At 43.0% G+C, this 19,196-nt stretch overlaps 1 non-coding gene across 1 annotated transcript; it reads right to left on the bottom strand.

Moving 5' to 3' along the window:
- Positions 1-7,003: 7,003 nt before the first annotated feature.
- On the bottom strand, positions 7,004-7,141 carry LOC114816375. The gene has a single exon (XR_003764145.1). It is a non-coding gene; the product is annotated as a small nucleolar RNA SNORA7 (small nucleolar RNA).
- Between the last annotated feature and the right edge of the window lie 12,055 nt (positions 7,142-19,196).

Raw genomic sequence — 19,196 nt, 5'->3', positions numbered from 1 at the left:
TAATGCTAGATAATAACTGTGGTGTTTGTTTAGAGCTTACTATGTGACAGGCACCGTACTAAGCGCTGGAGTGGATTCAGGCAAATCAGAGGAGAGGATGACCTCTTCCAAGGGCTCCAAACCACAACAAACTTAAGGAAAGCCTCCAGCTCAAATCTCATACCTAATTCCATGGAGGATCCACCTAGAAAAGTTTACCCAGTAAATACAAATGATGATGAAGATTGATGATTCAACTGAGTTAAAAAATTTACTCTAGACTGTAAGTTCTTTGTGGGCAGGGAATGTATCTACCAATTCTGTCATATTGTTATATTTCATTATCCCAAGCACTTCGTACAGTGTTTTGCATACAGTAAGCACTCAGTAAATACAATTGATGATGATGATTGATGATTCAATAGGGATTGAGGGCTGGGGAAAAATGCAGCAGTCAGTTCACATTCAGAGGCGTATTTAAAGTTGGACCATCAGATAGCCCTCATTCGAAGGTAAAGAGTGAGTTTCCTTACTCAGACCCGAATCTGAAAGTTTGGAAATGATGGGAATGATGGGAAAAAGCTACTGTTTTTCCACTTCCAAGAAAGCTGCAGCCCATTTGAATACTAATTTAAATCAATGCTGTCAAAGGCTACTGGCTGCATTTCCTGCCTTAATAAAGGCAGGTATTTCAGTCCACGTTGAACTGAATTCCTAAATCACTCTTTTTTAGACCCATAAAACTTAACTCACTAAAGTATGATAAAAATGAAAACCTCGTCTATCATAGTGTAATCTTATTAGTGGGACAGACTGGTATGAATTCATTTTGAATAAAGAAAAATGGAAAGCAAGTTATTTTTTACGGTAGGATTCACGTTTCATGGAGAACTTCACTTAGCATTTAATGTTTATTAAGTGCCCCCTGAGGATTGTGAACTCTGCAGCACAAGTGAAAATGAGTTTCAGAAGTGGGTAGTCACTCTAGGAACCATGGCAGCATAGGATGGGGACAAGAGAAGGTGAATGAAGAAAACAACACATTTCTTCAAATTCATCAGAGAGAAAATACCTAACTCCTCAAAAACCTCCATTGGTTGCCCATCCAGCTCCTCATCAAACAAAAACTCCTCAACATTGCTTTAAAGCACCGCATCACCTTGCCCCCTCCTACCTCACCTTGCTACTCTCCAACCCCTCACCCACATCCTGCCTCTGGCTTGGAACACCCTCCCTCCTCAAATTACCCTCCTCCGATTCACAATCCTATTGAAGGCACATTTCCTCCAAGGTTCCTTCCCTGACTAAGCCACCTCCTTTCTTCTTCTCCCACTCTCTTCTGTATGTATCACCCTGACTTGCTCCCTCTGTTCTTTCCCCCTTCCATCCCCGCAGCAACTATGTATGTATCTGTAATGTATTCATTTATATTAATGTCTTTCTCACTCTTTTGACTGTAAGTTCATTGTGAACAGGAAATGTGACTAGTTATTGCTGTATTGTACCCTCCCAAGTATTAAGTACACTACTCACAGAGCACACAGTAAGTGCTCAATAAATACGATTGAATAAATGAATGCCATTCGGCTGTGGGAATAGGACAGTGGCCAGCAGGGATATCTAGAAAGTCTCCATGTTGGGGAGTAGAGGGGAGAGACACACAATTCAGGGCAGATGCTTGGGTCTAGCCTGGAGCTCCAAGAGACAGTGTGGGATCAGGAGGGCCCCATGCCTGACTTTTCCCATACCTCAGGGGCCTAAAGAGAGAAGGGCAAAAGCTAGAAAGGGGCACGTAGGAGATACTGGGTTCGAATCTCAGAGCCCACAGTCTTTAACCAGCAGGAGAAGGGAAAAATGGGGAGATTGCTCTGATGACACCCTACGTAGTTATGTAATGATTTCACTCTTCACATAGGGGTTGGCGTAGACCTGGGACATTCATTCATTCAGTTGTATTTATTCAGCACTTACTGTGTGTAGAGCATTGTACTAAGTGCTTGGGAAAGAACAATACAACAATAAACAGTGACAATCCCTGCCCACAACAAGCTCACAGTCTAGAGGTGGGGGAGGCAAACATCAGTGCAAATAGACAAAATTATATATAGATACATAGGTGCTGTAGGGAGGGGAGAAGGGGAAAGAGCAAAGGGAAGCAGGTCAGGGTCATAGAGAAGGGAGTGGACGATGAGGAAAAATAGGGTTTAGTTTGGGAAGGTCTCTTGGAGGAGATGTGCCTTCAATAAGGTTTTGAAGGAGGAGAGAGTAATTATAGGATTTGAGGAGGGAAGGTGTTTCCAGGCCAGAGGCAGGACCTAGGCCTGGGTTCGGCAGTGGGACAGGTGAGATAGAGATACGGTAAGAAGATTAGCACCAGAGGAGCAAAATATGCTGGCTGGGTTGTAGAAGGAGTGAAAGGAGGTGAGATAGGAGGGAGCAAGATGTTGAAGTGCTTTAAAGCCAATGCTGAGGAGTTTTTGTTTGATACAGATGTGGATAGGTAACCAATGGAGATTTTTGAGGAGTGGGGAGACATATCCTGAGAATTTTTGTAGAACGATGATCCGGGCAGCAGAGTGAAGTATGGACTGGAGTGGGGAGAGACAGGAGGTTGGGAGATCAGCAAGGAAGTTGATGCAATGTTCTAGGGGGGATAGGATGAGTGATTGTATTAATGTGGTAGCCTTTTGGGAAGGAGAGGAAAGGGTGAAGTTTAGCGATGTGTCATATGACATGTGTCAGAGACCGCTGGCTGACTTTTCTCACACTTTGGAGGCCCGAAGAGACAAGGGGATCAGCCAGAAAGTGGCATATTGGCAACTCAGAACCCATAGCCTTAGTTGGCCTGATTAGGGCAAAATGGAGATCACTCGACATCCAATGTAGTGATGTAATAATAATAATAGTAATAATGGTATTTGTTAAGTTCTTACTTTATGTCAGGCACTGTACTAAGCTCTGGGGTAGATACAAACAAATCGAGGTGGACACAGACCCTGTCCCATGTGGGGCTCACAGTCTCCATCGCCATTTTACAGATGAGGTAACTGAGGCACAGAGAAGTGAATTTCCTTGCCCACGGTCACACAGCAGACAGGTGGCAGAGCCGAGATTAAAAACCAGGACCTTCTGACTCTTAGGCCCATGTTCTGATGCTGCTTAATGATGTCACTCTTCATGTAGGGGTCCTGAAAAAAATCTATCAGCTCTTGGGTTGACAGCAAACTTAATTTAAGCATAGCTGCCAATTATCCTGAAGCCATCTATCCTTTTTTAAAAAAAAAAATGGTGTTTTTTTAAGCACTTATTCTGTTACAGACACTGTCCTAAGTGCTACAAATTTATCAAGTTGGAAACAGTCCATGTTCCACATGAGTGGGGCTCACGGTCTTAATCCCCATTTTACAGATGAGGTAACTGAGGCACAGAAAAGTAAAGTGACTTGCCCAAGATCATACAGCAGATGAGTGGCAGAGTTGCGACTAGAATCCAGGTCCTTTTGACTTCCAGGCCTGTGCTCTCTCTTCAAATGATTTATGACCTTTCACCACCTAAAACACTTATTTTAAAGCAGAAAAGGATCCAGGAGAATAGTGACAAGGCATCACTAATGCTAATCCCAGATGGTCTTTAGTCAGAGCCAAAGCCCAACAGAACTTTTGGTTTTTTGTCCAAATATCCCTTCCCCTATCACGGGTAGTCTCGCTTTACTCAGTGCTCAGCTTTCACTGGGATCATTCCAGGCGCCATCATTAAATCTAGAATAGCTACTTTTTTCCACCAGGAAGGGTCTTTAAACTACAATTCCTCCCGGTGCATAAAAATAGACTTTTGTCAACAATTTTCAAGTCAAATGAGCTAGGCAACTGAACAGCAGTAAAAGGAAGAGCAAAATTGCAATGACATTCTTATAAGGAGATAGGGAAAAGGATTTTAAGATTGTCTATTTACTTTGATTAGACCATGTTGTACAACCTGTCTTTCTCAGTGCTCCTCAGAATCAATAACCAGTTTTTATTTTCAATCCAAGATGCTTAGTTCTCATTCAAAACGGCTGCAGATGAGGTAGAGGAATTAAAAAAAAATCAAAAAACAAGCTAAAGAGAATCAAGATGAGGTGCTTAACGCATGAGAATAGATATTGAGCTTGGTAGGTTGTCACATCATTTTATCATGTTGTATGGATTTCCTCAGAGAGAATGAATGCAAAAAGGAAAGTAATATTTAGCATGCTAATGAAGACAAACATGTGAAATCTATATGTCTTTCTTCCCTTCCTCCATGTGTTCTTGAATTTTATGTATTATTACCTCACTGATGTCATTGATACATAGTGCCTTCCCAAAATGTGCAGAACTATTCTAAGCCCACACTTGCATCATTTGACTTGGGATAAAAGGGATATTGTTATGGAATTCTCTGAGGAATGGCCCCAGGATCAATCCTATGGAAAGGCTGAACTGTAGCTACTGATCCCAGGGTCAATAAATTGCAAGTAAATTGCTACTCTACCATGTGTAGCTTCTAGCAGAGTTCTGGGGAAACAAACACTGGAAAACTTGTATGTTTACCATCTGCTCATCTGGGTCATTTGGCCCCTTGGTGTCTGAGTCCCTCAATCAAGCAATCATATTTATTGAGCACTTACTGTGTGCAGAGCACTGTTCTAAGCATTTGGAAGAGTACAATATGACAATATAATAGACATCAAAGCCAGATATACTGCTGCTGAGGCTTAAGTTGATGAAATCTCAACTCAATCAGAAATGAAAAACAATATTCCTCCTGACTGAACAGAAACAGAACTGTGCCTGTTAGAAATCATCTACTGGTCTGTAGAGAGTTGACTTTCCTTACAAACTATGATGCTATAAAGAGAAGATCCTTTCGATGTATTTTATTTCTATATGTGACTGGGGGGCTGGGGTGTGTATGTGATTTATACTGTTGGAAAACAGTGTTTTTTATGTACTTAAGTGCTTATTTTGTGCCAATCACTGAACTAAGTGCTGGGTTAGATAAAAGATAATCAGTTTGGACTCATAGGGCTCAAAGTAGGTATGAGAAAATTTATAGACTCCCCTTTGTACTAATGAAGTGAAGTGAGGAACAGAGAAGCCACGTGATTTGTCAAAGGCTACACAGCAAAGCATTGGCAGAGTCAGGACTAGAACCCAGACCTGTCCTCTCAGGTCTCTCAGGCCTGTGCTCTTTCCACTAGGCCATGCTGCGAGATAATATCCATGGACTCCAGAAAGACCATGTATCGCACTAATTCTATACCATCCCTGAGTTCCCTGGGTAAGAAACAGTCAGGGCCACCGCATCATTTTGTGTCTCCAAATGAGGCCAAGATAAGTCATCCATTTAAGATGGTGGCCCTAGTACAGAGGGGCATAGAAGGTGCAGAGAAGTCAGCCTGAATGAACATGAAGAGGATGGAAACGAACGTGTCTACCAGCTCTGTTGTTTTGTATTCTTCAAAGCACTTAGTACAGGGCTCTGCGCACAGTAAAAACTCAAAAAATACCATTGATTGATTCATTATTGAGGTCTTTACTGTGCTCAAAGCAATACACTGAGGACTTGGGAAAGTAAGTTGTTTGATGTTCCCTGCCCACAAGGAGCCTGTAGTCTAAAGGATAAATACCAGTGATCAGTTGATTGATTGATTGCTAAAATATGAACCACCATAAGAAATGATAGGTGCTGGAAGACCTTCTTTGGCCGCATTCCACCAGGGAAAAGCATTCCTTTAAGGAAGTGTGTATTTTCTGGGATCTGAATGGTGGACACATCTGCCAATCTGCCTGTTGAGCCTCTATTTCCTCTCACTGGTTTCCCCAGACAAGATCTGATTGGCAGGGGGAAAGAAAATGGCATTGATAGCACCAGCTTGAAGTGACTATGTCATTTGATGGTATTTTCATTTTTTCATCATTTTAAACTTCCTGGGATCCCTGAAGAAACAAGATCAGGTTTTTTGTCCTACAGTGTGTGTAATGAACTTTTGAAGTCCATCTGATCTCTGTCAGGGAACGGAAGTGATAGGAGAGACAAGGGGAGACAAGAGGATGAGGGGGGATGGTGGACGTGGTGGGGGATGGATGAGGGGAATTGTAGGGAAAGCAGCAGGAGATGGTGAGATGAGGGGAGACTGGGGAATTTGGGGGGATCAGATATGGAGGAGTCACAGTCAGTTGTATTTATTAATAATAATAATGGTATTTGTTAAGCACTTACTATGTACCAGGCACTGTACCAAACGCTGGGGTGGATACAAGCAAATCAGGTTGGACACAGTCCCTGCTCACGTGAGGCTCGCTGTCTTAATCCCCATTTTACAGATGAAGTAACTGAAGCACAGAGAAGTGAATTGGCTTAACCAAGATCACACAGTAGATGGCGGGGAGCAGGGATTAGAACCCATGACCTTCTGATTCTGAGGCCTCTGGTCTATCCACTATGCCATGCTGCTTCTCATAAGCACTTTATTGAGTACTTACTGTGTGTAGAACCCTGTTCTAAGCGCTTTGGAGAGTACAGTGTAACAATATTGCCCACACTGAGCTGATGATCTAGAGGGGAAGGCAAGCATTGAGATGTGAAGGAGTTAGGAGTCAAAAGGAGACAGGGGAACCTTGGAACAGATGGGGAGATCCTGGAGGAGAAGATGTCAGGACATGGGGAAAGATGGGGGAACAGTTTAGGCCTGGAGCAGGGGGATATGGATGAAGGCAAGAGGAAGGTACAACCTTACTTTCTTCCCCTTCCTCCTTTCATTAGTACCGATGCCTTATCTTGTCTTATGCTGTCGAATCATTTCCGACACACTGTGACACCATGGACACATCTCTCCCAGAAAGCCCCGCTCTCCATCTGCAATCATTCCGGTAGTGGATCCATAGAGTTTTCTTGGTAAAAATACAGAAGTGGTTTACCATTGCCTCCTTATGCGCAGTAAACTTGTGTCTCTGCCCTCTACTCTCTCCCATGCCACTTCTGCCCAGCATGGTGAGTTTTGATTTATAGCAGATTGCCTTCCACTCACTAGCCACTGGCCAAGCTGGGAATGGAATGGGTAGGCCTCTGCTTGACTTTCCCTCCCGTAGCCGAGACTGATTGAATATGGGAAACTTTTCAGCTGCAACCCTGAGAGGGGAGTACTGATGTAGTGATGCTTAAAGGACTTGGGGGAGTGTTGGAATCTTCCATCCAACAGACAAGTGGCTGTCTGAGAATTCAGACCTGGGAATCTGTGAAAAGGAAATGATCAGAGTGATCCGTCAAGCCGTGTTGCCTAGTGGCTAGAGCATGGGCGTCAGAAAGACCTCGGTCCTTATCCCAGCTCCACCATATGTCTGCTTTGTGACTTTGGGCAAGTAACTTAAATTCTCTGTGCCTCAGTTCTCCTGTTCACCCTCCTATTTAGACTGTGAGCCCCATGATGGACAGGTACTTTGTCCAACCCAATTACCTTGTATTTACCCCAGTGCTTACAACAGTGTCTGGCACATACTAAGTGCTTAACAAATATCACAATTATTATTACTATGATTTACATGTGAATATTTTCATGTCCTTCGCTGTTCCCTGACCTGCAGACTTGCTTGTTTACCCCATCGCCCAGCAGGAGCCTGACAATAGTGCCCAGAGAAGGCAAAAGGTACTGAGCATAGCAAAAGTGCCATAATCAATTCAATCAATTAATCAATCAATTGCCATTATTGATCACTTAAGTGTGCAGAGCACTGTATCAAGCAGCGTTTCAGTACAATATAACAGAGCTGGTAGATGTGCTCCCTGCCCACAACAAGACAGACATTAATATATACAAATAAATTATGGCTACGCACACAAGTGCTGTGAGACTGCGGAAGGGATGAATAACAAGTGTGAGCGCAAGTGCAATTCTCGAAGGTTTTGTGACTGAACTGAGACTCATCTGTCATATCCATTAGGGGACTCATTCATTCAATCGTATTTATTGAGCGCTTACTATGTGCAGAGCACGGTACTCAGCGCTTGTAATGTACAATTCAGTGACTCCATTGCCACTGCTATCACCACCATCATCTTCATCGGCAACTCCATCATCATCACCACCAGTGCCATCTTCATCAATCAATCAAACAGCCAGTCATATCTGTGGAACACTTACAGAGCCTTGTACTCATTCATTCAATCATATTTATTGAGCACTTACTGTGTGCAGAGCACTATATTAAGCACTTGAAAAGTAGAATTCGGGCAACAGATAGACACAATCCCTCCCCAACATCAGGCTCACGTCTAGAAGTGGGGAGACGGACAATGAAACAATGCAAAACAAGTAGACAGGCATCAATAGCATCAATATAAACAGAATTATAGATATATGTACACATTAATAAAATCAATAGAATAATATGTACATATAAACTCAAGTGCTGTGGGGTGGGGCGAGGGGTAGAACAGAGGGAGGGAGTCGGGGCGATGGGGAGGGGAGGAGGAGCAGAGGAAAAGGGGGGTTCAGTCTGGGAAGGCCTCTTGGAGGAGATGAGCTTTCAGTAGGAGTGAGCTTTCAGGAGTGCTTGTACTAAGAACTTTGGAGAGTATGATATATCCGAGTTAGTGGACATGTTTCCTGCCCAGTGACCTTACAGTTAGCAGGTGAGCTTAGTTTAGAGCTTACATCATCTTCCTCACCACCATCATCATCACCATCATATTCATCATCATCATCATCATCTTCATCCTGGAGGAGATGTCTTTGACAAAGATACCCTGCTTCCATCTCCCACAGCGTAATATCCAGTTGATAGATGTAATCAACCAGTATCCACCCCCACTAGGGACTAATGCTAACTAACTGGGAGAAGGGAGAGTTGAGATCATCCCTTTTCTCCCTCTCTGGAGATAGTCCACAGAGGACAAATCCAGCTTTATGGACGGAGTTCCTCATGTTTTGGAAATTCCCCAATATTTTAGATGATTTTAGAGGAGGTTTGACAAAGCCACCATTCCCTTTCTTGAGTAAGGTGTCTGGTATTGCTAGTGAAGAGGAAGTGGGGTAGGGAGAGGAAGCAGGGCAGACCAGGGTCCTGCTAAGGGGATTTATGGGTATTTCCGTGCAAGCAGGAGAAACGCTGCCAGGAAGTCTCTGCCAGGTCAGTCATTCATTCATTCATTCCATTGTATTTACTGAGCGCTTACTATGTGCAAAGCACTGTACTAAGTGCTTGGAAAGTACAAATCAGCAATAAAGAGAGTCAATCCCTACCCACACCAGGCTTACAGTCTAGAAGGAGGGAGACGGACATCAAAACAAGTAAACAGGCATCAATATAAATAAATATAATTATAGATATAATAATAATGTTGGTATTTGTTAAGCACTCACTATGTGCAGAGCACTGTTCTAAGCGCTGGGGTAGACACGGGGGAATCAGGTTGTCCCACATGGGGCTCACAGTCTTCATCCCCATTTTACAGATGAGGGAACACATCTTGCCCACAGTCACACAGCTGACAGGTGGCAGAGCCGGGATTCGAACCCATGACCTCTGACTCCAAAGCCCGGGCTCTTTCCACTGAGCCACGCTGAGCAGATATATACATAAATACATTAAGAGCTGTGGGTCAGGGCGAGGGAAGAAAGAGCAAAGGGAGCAAGTGGAGGTGACACGCAAGGGAGGGGGAGCTGAGGAAAAGGAGGTCTTTGTCTGGGAAAGCCTCTTGGAAGAGGTAAGACTTCAGTAGGGCTTCGAAGGGGGCAAGAGTGATTGTTTGCCTTATTTGAGGAGGGAGGAAGCTCCAGGCCAGAGGTAGGATGTGGGCCAGGGGTCGATGGTGGGACAGGCGAGATCGAGGCACCGTGAGAAGGTTAGCACCAGAGGAGTGGAGTGTGTGGGATGGCATGTGGAAGGAGAGAAGGAAAGAGAGGTAAGAAGGAGAGAGGAGACGGAGAGCCTTGAAGCTAATATTGAGGAGTTTTTGTTTGATAAGAAGGTTGATAGGCAACTACAGGAGATTTTTGAGGAGGGGGGTGACATATCCACAACATTTCTGTAGAAAGATAATCCAGATAGAGTGAAGTATGGGTGAGGTGAAGGGTCCCACTCCCCAACCCCAAAGATAGATCCACCCAGCCCATCCCCATTCACCTCCGCAGATATTACCCATATACCCCAATTTTCATGGAGCTGGAAGTCTGCATCCTGAGCAAATGTGTCTCACTTAAGGTAGCCTATCAGTCTCCTGTGCCTAACAAAAGACTCCAATCCTTGGGCAGGAACTAGAGAATATCTTCTTTTTGGCCCACTTGTTTGCAGTTTATGATCAGATGTCAGATGGTACTGAAACTCCACTGGGATTGTAAGGGGAGGAATGATTAATCGATCATTGCTATTTACTGAGCTTTTACTGTGTGCAGAGCACTGCACTACGCACTTGGGAGGGTACAATATAACAGAGTTGGTAGATGCATGCACTGTCCACAAGAAGCTTACACCCCAAATTCCAGGGATCGAACAGAGACTTGCAGCCCTCCCCAAGCCCTCACCTCTGCCTCCCCTTGTAGATTGTTTCCTCTCTCTCCTTTTTCCCAGAGTTTTTTCATTTGGTATGGAAAGAGCGTGGTACCGGTAGCCAGGGAGACCTGTGAATCAGACTGCCTGCTGCCATGAAGGAACATGTAGTGAGTGCTGAGTGCCCACCATACCCACCCTCTTGGGCTCAGATTCGTGGGTATGGGGATTGTGTCCCTGACCCAGGAGACTCAACAGGGAGATTTGTCCACGAATCAGATCCTGCTCGGTGGAAACAATCAGAGGAGAGAGCGGGGCGGGACGGGGTGGGGGATCCCATGTGTTAATTGGACGCAACATGGCCTAGTGGTTAAAGGACAGACCTGGGAACCGAAAGACCTGGATTCCAATCGCTGATCTGCCACCTGCTTGCTGTGTGACCTTGGGAAACTCAATTCATTGCTTTGGGCCTCAGTTACCTCAACTGTAAAATGAGGATTATGACTGTGACCCCATGTGGGACATGAACTGTGTCCAACCTGATTAGCTTCTATCTACCCCAGCGCTTATTATAGTGCCTGGTACATAGTAAGACCTTAATAAATGAAATAAGCAAAGTCAGCTATTCTGGGCCTCAGTTTCCTTGTCTGTAAAATGGGATTAAGGTATCTGTTCTCCCTACCTCTTAATTGAGGAGCCTTTGGTAGCACAGAGACTGTGTCAGTTCTGAGTATCTTCTATCTACTCCAGTGTTTAGCGCAGTTCTTAATAAGTCTCACAATTTTAAATCCTTAATATAAATTAAAATGTGAATCAGTGGCTATTCTTCAAATCTTTGAGTGTAGGAATTAAGAACCGTAGCTGTGATTTTAATATTTTGCCTATGGTTTTCCCTCAAATTATTTCTTTTGATATTTAAATATCCTCATTATTTATTTTGACTTGTTAGGTGTTGAATTATCTATCGTTATTTTATAATCACCACAGAACAATTTATTAAACAGCTTCCTTTTTTACTAGCCCTAGAATGGTTTGATTTGATATGCTGAAACTCTTAGTTGGTTTCTTAAGAAATAATTATAGTTAAATATTGGATTTATCCTTTCAACTTGGGTGATTAGATACATTCTGAATAATTCCAAATTCATTTAAGATATTAGTTCCTTTAATATTTTGGTTTTAGTTTTATATATTCTGCCTTCTGTTCAGAGGTCACAATTACTTAGAATTGAATAAGAAAAAGTCATCATTTTCGATCATGCCCCTGTGTAAGTGAAAGAGAGAGCTAGGAACAGTGAGAGACTGATTAGAGTAGATTAACAATTTTGCCAGTGTAGTAATTAAGGGTCAAACAGCTTTTTCTTGTAAGGTGCAGTGGGAGCTCCTCTGTACAAATTTAGGAAGATTGGAGCTCTCTGATCAGGGAGAATTTTAGAGAATTAACAGTAATGACAAAGAATTCTAAAAACGTAATTGAATAATATAAAGAATCAGCGACAAATTACAATAGCTATGAACAAAAACTGTTAAATCCATGACAAAAAAAAAACTATTCCTCTTTATCAAATAGTGCATTATTCCAAAATTAACTCATCCTAATATCAAAATGATCTCTTGACTAAAATCTGGTGCTACAAAATGCAAACTTTCCTCTCCATTCCCTTTTTTTTAAATTATAATGTTCTTGCTTCTTTCCTTCTGGTACCGTAAGATGGAGGAAGGAAGGAGTTGAATGTTCTGACCTAAGCAGAGGGTATGTGAGTGCAAGGTCTCATTGCTATTTTAAAATCGAATCCTTGCTTCTTAGTGCTAAAATGGGCCAGAGAATGTACTAGTTTTGAGAAACATGCTATTTATTATTTTATTTACAATAATAGTAAATAAAACTCAATTTGTGACTTTTCCATAAACCGAATGAGTTTCAGTGTTGGGAGGTTTTCTGACTTTAAAAAGGCACTTGGTATCAGTTAATTCAACTTTATTGTCATGCTGCCTATAAATTATAAAGAAAGACCTCTGACCTATAGGATAGGGTAAAGTAAGGCCTTTTTCTTCATATAGGATGAATTCTTTCTACTTGTGACCTACATATAGGACACTCCTCTTGGAGGCTTCTTTCAATGTGAGATAATAATATTAATAATAATAATGATGGTTGTTGAGTGCTTACTATCTGCCAGACACTGTACTAAGCACTGGGGTGGATGCAAGCAAATCGGATAGACACAGTCGCTATCCCACGTAGGGCTCTCAGTCTCACTCCCCATTTTACGGATGAGGTAACAAGCTCAGAGAAGTTAAGTAATTTTCCCAAGGTCACACAGAAGACAAGTAGCAGACCCGGGATTCGAACCCATGACCTTCTGACTCCCTGGTCTGCGCTCTATCCACTACACCATGCTGCTTCATGGTGTAGTAGATAGTACTGCAACGTAAGCTTTGGGAGCCCACTTGGGGGAAGCCATGAACAGTAACCCTAGAGTTCTTAATTTTGAGTAATTACTAGATTACAACAATCGATCAATTGTATTATTTGAGCACCTACTTTGTGCAGAGCACTGTACTAAGCACTTGGGAGAGTACAATATAACACAGTTAGTAGGCGTGTTACGTTTATGGAATGGCTGAACAGTTTCCCTAATATAAAACCTTTGGACAAATAGTCAGTTGTCCCACAGTCAATCAAAAATGGTGGTGGCAGCAATTAATAAATGGTAATAGTGGTATTTATTAATCAGTTACTATGTATTAAGCACTCTATTAAGTGCTTGGGAAGATGCAAGCTAATCAAACTGGAAACAGTCCCTGTTCCACATGGGGCTCAAAGGCTGAGAATAAGGGAGAACAGGTATTGAATCCTCATTTTACAGATGAGGAAACTGAGGCATAGAGAACTTAAATGACTTGTCCAAGGTCACGCAGCTGGCAAGTGACAAAGCTGGGATTAATAATGTTGGTATTTGTTAAGCGCTTACTATGTGCCGAGCACTGTTCTAAGCGCTGGGGTAGACACAGGGGAATCAGGTTGTCCCACGTGGGGCTCACAGTCTTAATCCCCATTTTACAGATGAGGTAACTGAGGCACCGAGAAGTTAAGTGACTTGCCCAAAGTCACACAGCTGACAAGTGGTAGAGCCGGGGTTCGAACCCATGACCTCTGACTCCAAAGCCCGTGCTCTTTCCAGTGAGCCACGCTGCTTCTCAACCTGCTTCTCAACCTGCTTCTAATCTCAGGATTAGAACCCAGATCCTGTGACTCTGAGCCTAGTGCTCTTTCTCTATCTCACCTGCTTCTAAATACGACCTTGATACAACAGGGAAGGGCACGTGAAGTGACCCAAGGTCACACAATCGAACAATATTTATTGAGTGCTCTCTGTGTGCCGAGCACTGTACTGAAAGCACAATACAGCAGAGTTGGTAGACGCAGTACATTTGTGGAATGGCTGAGCAGTGTCTCTGATATAAAACCCGATCCTGGCCCATAAAGAGCTTACTGTCTATAGGGAGAGGCAGCCATTAAAATAGATTAATGAGAGGGAAAATAGTAGAGTATAGGAATATTTGCATAGGTATCATGGGTCTGGAGTGAGTAACAGAGTGCTTAAGGTGTATTCAACCAAGTTCACAGTCAACACAGAGAGGAGGGTAGATGGGGAAATGAAAGGGCTTAGTCTGAGAAGGCCTCTTTGTGGAGATGTTAGTTTAGGAGGGTTTTGAAGTTGGGAAGAGAGAAGGACTGCCAGATATGAAGAGGGAGGGACTTCCAAGCCCAGGGAGGACCGTGGGCAAGGTAGCGGTGGTGGAATGGGTGAGATGGAGCTATAGAGCAGCTTGGCCTAGTGGCAAGAGCACGGGCTTTGGAGTAAGAGGAGGTGGGTTCTAATCCCAGCCCCGCCGCTTGTCTGCTGCTTAACCTCGGGCAAGTCTCTTTGCTTCTCGGGTCCTCAGTTACCTCATCTGTAAAATGGGAATTAAGACTCTGAGCCACATGGGACAACCTGATTACCTTTATCCACCTCAGCACTAAGAACGGTGTTTGGCACATAGTTAGTGCTTGACAAATACCATTATTATAATTATTGTCATTATTGGTGTTGGAGGAGCAAAGTGTGCCATCTGGATTGTAATGTTAAGCCAGCAAAGTTAGGTAGGAGGGCAAGAGCTGATTGAGTGCCTTAAAACTGAGGGCAAGAAGTTTCTGTTTGATGTAAAGGTAGATGGGCACCCAGTGGCATCTGAAGGATTCCAAGGAACAGGGAGATTTGAAGTGAACTTTTTTTCACAAAAATGATCCGGGCAGCAGAACGAAATATGGACTGGAGAGAGGAGAAACGAGAGGCAGGGAGATCAGTGAAGAGGCTGATGCAGTGGTGAAGGCAGGAAATGATGAGTGCTTGGATGAGGGTGGCATAATGCCACCAGCATATTAAGGTTCCTTTTCTCCTTGTCAGGCAAAGCGAAGACCTTCAGAAGTCCAGCTGGAGACTGTGGAATGGCCAGAGAGGAACCCCAAATTTGTGTCCGTCTCCCCAGCTTTGAACTTCTGGTCACATTCACTTCAACTTTAACTGAAGTGATGATTTTAAAAGCCATTCACCAAATTCCTCAAGATTTTCAAAGAGGGAAGGATATCCCTATCTAAACACAGTTTAAATGCAGTCTTATATGCGGCCTCTCAGACTTTAGAACAATCATTCCCTTGGAAGAGCTTGAGAATCCTAAGCTATAGATTTTTATGTTGCCATGGAAGTGTGATATAAACAAAGGGGTAAAAGGATGTATGCCCTGTAAATTTCTCAGTGTTCAAGTGAATGCTTTAGAGAAAGCACAATCACGAATCCCTGTACATAGTCAAGATGTGTGTTTCCCCAGGTCTAGACTGTAAGCTCATTGTGGGCAGGGAATTTCACTGTTTATTGTTGTATCTTATTGTTGCAGAGCACCGTAAGTGCTCTATAAATATAATTGAATGAATAAATGAATGAATGAACATTTTCCCTTATCCACTTTTCCCCTCTTGATGGCTAAAGTGGAAAGGATTTACTAACAATTGACATGTCCAAGCATTCTTAAATCAGTTGGTAAAATACCCCTCTCTTCTTAATGCCTAAAATGGAAATGATTTTTTAATCAGTGAAAATGTCAAGCACTCTTACAGTGAGTTGCTAAAATACTTTTGAGGTGAGTCATGTCACGAAGAAAGAAACCTTAGCGGAGCAGGAATTAGAATTCAAGTCCTCTGACTCCAATTCCTGTGCTCTTTCCGCCAAGTCCCACTGCTTCCCAGGCACCAAGTACTTCTCCGATGCTTCCCAGCACCTAGAGAAGCAGTGTGGCTTAGTGGAAAGAGCCTGAGTTTGGGAGTCAGAGGACGTGGGTCCTAATCCCGGCTCTGTCACTTGTCTGCTCTGTGACCTTGGGCAAGCCACTTCATTTCTCCGTGCCTTAGTTTCCTCATCTGTAAAATGGAGATAAAGACTGTGAGCCCCGCTTGGGATCACCTCAGTACTCTTGTATCTACCCCAGTGCTTAGAACAGTGCTTGGCACATAGTATGCTCTTAATAAATACCATAATAAAAATAATAATTATATCATAATAACTATTATTATTGTACAATTCATTGCACTCAGGGGACTCTCAATATGTATCATTGCTGCTATTAGGACTAATAATGATTATAGCATTTGTTAAGCACTTATGTGCCAAGCACTGTCCTAAGCACTGGGGTAAATACAGAGTAATCAGGTTGTCCCACGTGGGGCTCACACTTTTAATCCCCATTTTACAGATGAGTTAATTGAGGCATAGAGAAGTTAAGGGACTTGTCCAAAGTCACACAGCAGACAAGTGGCAGGGCCAGGACTAGAACCCACGTCCTCTGACTCCCAAGCCCGTGCTCTTGCCACTAGGCCATGCTACTGCTATTACTAATATTGTTATCACTATTGTTACTAATACTAGAAGACTATGGATCCAGGAATATAAATGTAGAATTGGGAGGAAAAACCATGCTTGCCTGACTAGTTTACATCACTAGGCCGGTAGGGAATTCTTACTGGTATGGATCAAGATGTCAAGCTTTCTTTTGAGATATGACTATCCTGATACCTAGATAATAATGATAATATTTAAGTGCTTACTAAACTGTTCTAAATGCTGGGGAAGATACAAGGTAATCAGGTTGGACCCAATCCCTGTCCCACATGAGGCTCACAGTGTCAATCCCCAGTTTACAGATGAGGTAATTGAGGCCCAGGGAGGTGAAGTGACTCGCCTAAGATCACACAGCAGATGAGAGGGGGAGCCAGGATAAGAACCTTCAATAGTAACGACGGTATTTGTTAACTGCTTACTATGTGCCAAGCATGGTTCTAAACACTGGAGACAATCAGGTTGGACACATTCCATGTCCTGCATGGGGCTCACTGTCTAAATCTCCATTTTACAGATGAGGTAACCGAGGCCCAGAGAAGTGAAGTAACTTGCCCAAGGCCACACAGCAGAAAAGTGGTGGAACTGGGATTAGAACTCAGGTCCTCTGGTTCCCAGGTCAGTGATTTTCTCCACTAGGCCATACAGGGCACAGTAGTAAGATTATTCAGTTCAGTCGTGCCAATACAACCTTCCCCCAGACTTTCTGACTCCCAAGCCCATGTTCTAACCACCGTGCCATGCTCCTTTACATGAAGTAATTGATGCACTAGATGGATGTTAATTGCATAGATGTAATTGTAGTTATAAAAGTATTTTTAGCACCTACTGTATGCAAAGATCTGAACTGAATGATAGGAAATAATATAGGGGTGGTAATTAGGTATGGTCCTGGCTCTCATGGAGCTCACACTCTCAATATAGGGGGAAAAATTGTCACACAAGGAAACGTAAAACAAGAAATTGCCAGAACTTTAGGCAGACAGCTTATGAGCAGAGAGTCTGTCCGTTAATTCTGTTGTATGCTCCCAAGCACTTGGAATAGTGCTCTGCACATAGTAAGTGCTCAATCAATACCACTGATTGATATCTAGAATGTGCTGGGTCCTGTGGGATAGTTACATTAATTTTTACACTAGAAACCCGAACAAAGGAAAATTGTTATACAGCAGAGAGTTCTATTCCATAAGTTAAATATATTTCACCTCTAAGGATTACAATCTGTCATGCAGTAGCAGTAATAGTATTTATTAAGCATTTATTGTGTGCAAAGCACTACACTGAGCCCTGGGAAAGAAGACACTTGTAGAAATTAGAAATGGTCCCCTCTCCCTGAGGGCGAGCATGTAGTGCTACAGATTCGGGGATTGCTAGTAAGCATGAACTTACTCAAACAGTGTTCTGCGCTGCTGCCTAAAAATGTTCAATTTCAGAAGTGTCCGCTAGCCTCAGAATAGGTGAAGGACGGTGGCTCCTGCAATCTCTGAACTTCGGCAATCCTGGGCCAGAGTTTTTTTTTTAATTTATTTTTTTTAAATGGTATTTGTTAAGTGCGTACTATGTATCAGGCACTGTACTAAGCGCTTGGGTGGATAAAAGCAAATTAGGTTGGGTTCAGTCCCTATCTCATGTGGGGCTCACAGTCTTGGTCCCAATTTTACAGATGAGGTAAAGGTACAGAAAAGTTAAGTGACTTGCCCAAGATCACACAGCAGTCAAGTGGTGGAGCTGGGTTTAGAACCTAGGTCCTTTTGATGTCCAAAGCCTGTGCTCTATCCACTAGGCAATACTGCTTCCCACTTCTCCTCTAGACTGTAAGCGCATTGGGGGTAGAGAGTGAAACTCTTTATTGTTGTATTTTATTCTCCTAAGAGCTTAGTACAGTGTTCTGCACACTGTAAGTGCTCAATAAGTATGATTGACTGACTTATGATTGACTAACTGTTGAGAACTTAAGTTTCTAGTTACCAATGCATTCACATTTCCCCCTCTATATTGACAGAAAGATATCAGGAGCTGGCAATCTTCACTCTTTCCTATTTTGTAGGAAATCCTGGCCATGGAAGGCTGGTACAAAATAAGGATGGGAGCCATAATAGAGTTTCATCCAAATTAGACTCAACACTGTGACATCAATTTTATATGTCTTCTCTCATTCTTCTTCTGCCCTGGCCATTATTTGCTAATTCTGGCCTGACGTGTTATGTTATTTGAACCTTGAAATTTCCCATGAGAAAAAACTGGAGGGAAAGGAGGAAACAATCTTGAAGGTTCTGATATAAACTCTTTATTGGCATTAAAATGTGCCATCGTGGCATTTTTTAATTGTGGTATTTTTAAGAACTTACTATGTGCCAAGCACTGTACTTAACACGGGGGTAGATAAAGGATAATAAGGTTGGACACAGTCCCTGACTCGCCTGGGCCTCCCAGCCTGAGCAGGAGGGAGAACCGATATTGACTTTACGGATGAGGACACTGAGGCACAGAGAGAAAAAGTCATTTACCCAAAGTCATGGAGCAGGAGCCAGGATTAGAACTCAAGCCCTCTGACTCAGAAGCCTGTGCTCTTTCCACTAGACCTTCTGCTTCTGAGGTAACATGTGCTTCTCAGCACCTAGTACAATTCATTGTACTCAGAGGACGCTCAATAAGTACCATTGCTGTTTGTAACACTTCTATTACCACTATTACTACTGGGCTCAGTGGAAGGAGCCCGGGCTTGGGAGTCATAGGTTGTGGGTTCTAATCCCAGCTCCGCCCCTTGCCAGCT

The sequence above is a fragment of the Ornithorhynchus anatinus genome, chromosome 1 (genome assembly GCF_004115215.2).
Source record: "Ornithorhynchus anatinus isolate Pmale09 chromosome 1, mOrnAna1.pri.v4, whole genome shotgun sequence".
In the NCBI taxonomy this organism is placed as follows: domain Eukaryota; kingdom Metazoa; phylum Chordata; class Mammalia; order Monotremata; family Ornithorhynchidae; genus Ornithorhynchus; species Ornithorhynchus anatinus.
Note: the sequence above shows the minus strand (reverse complement) of the source record. Positions and strands in the feature narration are given on the sequence as shown.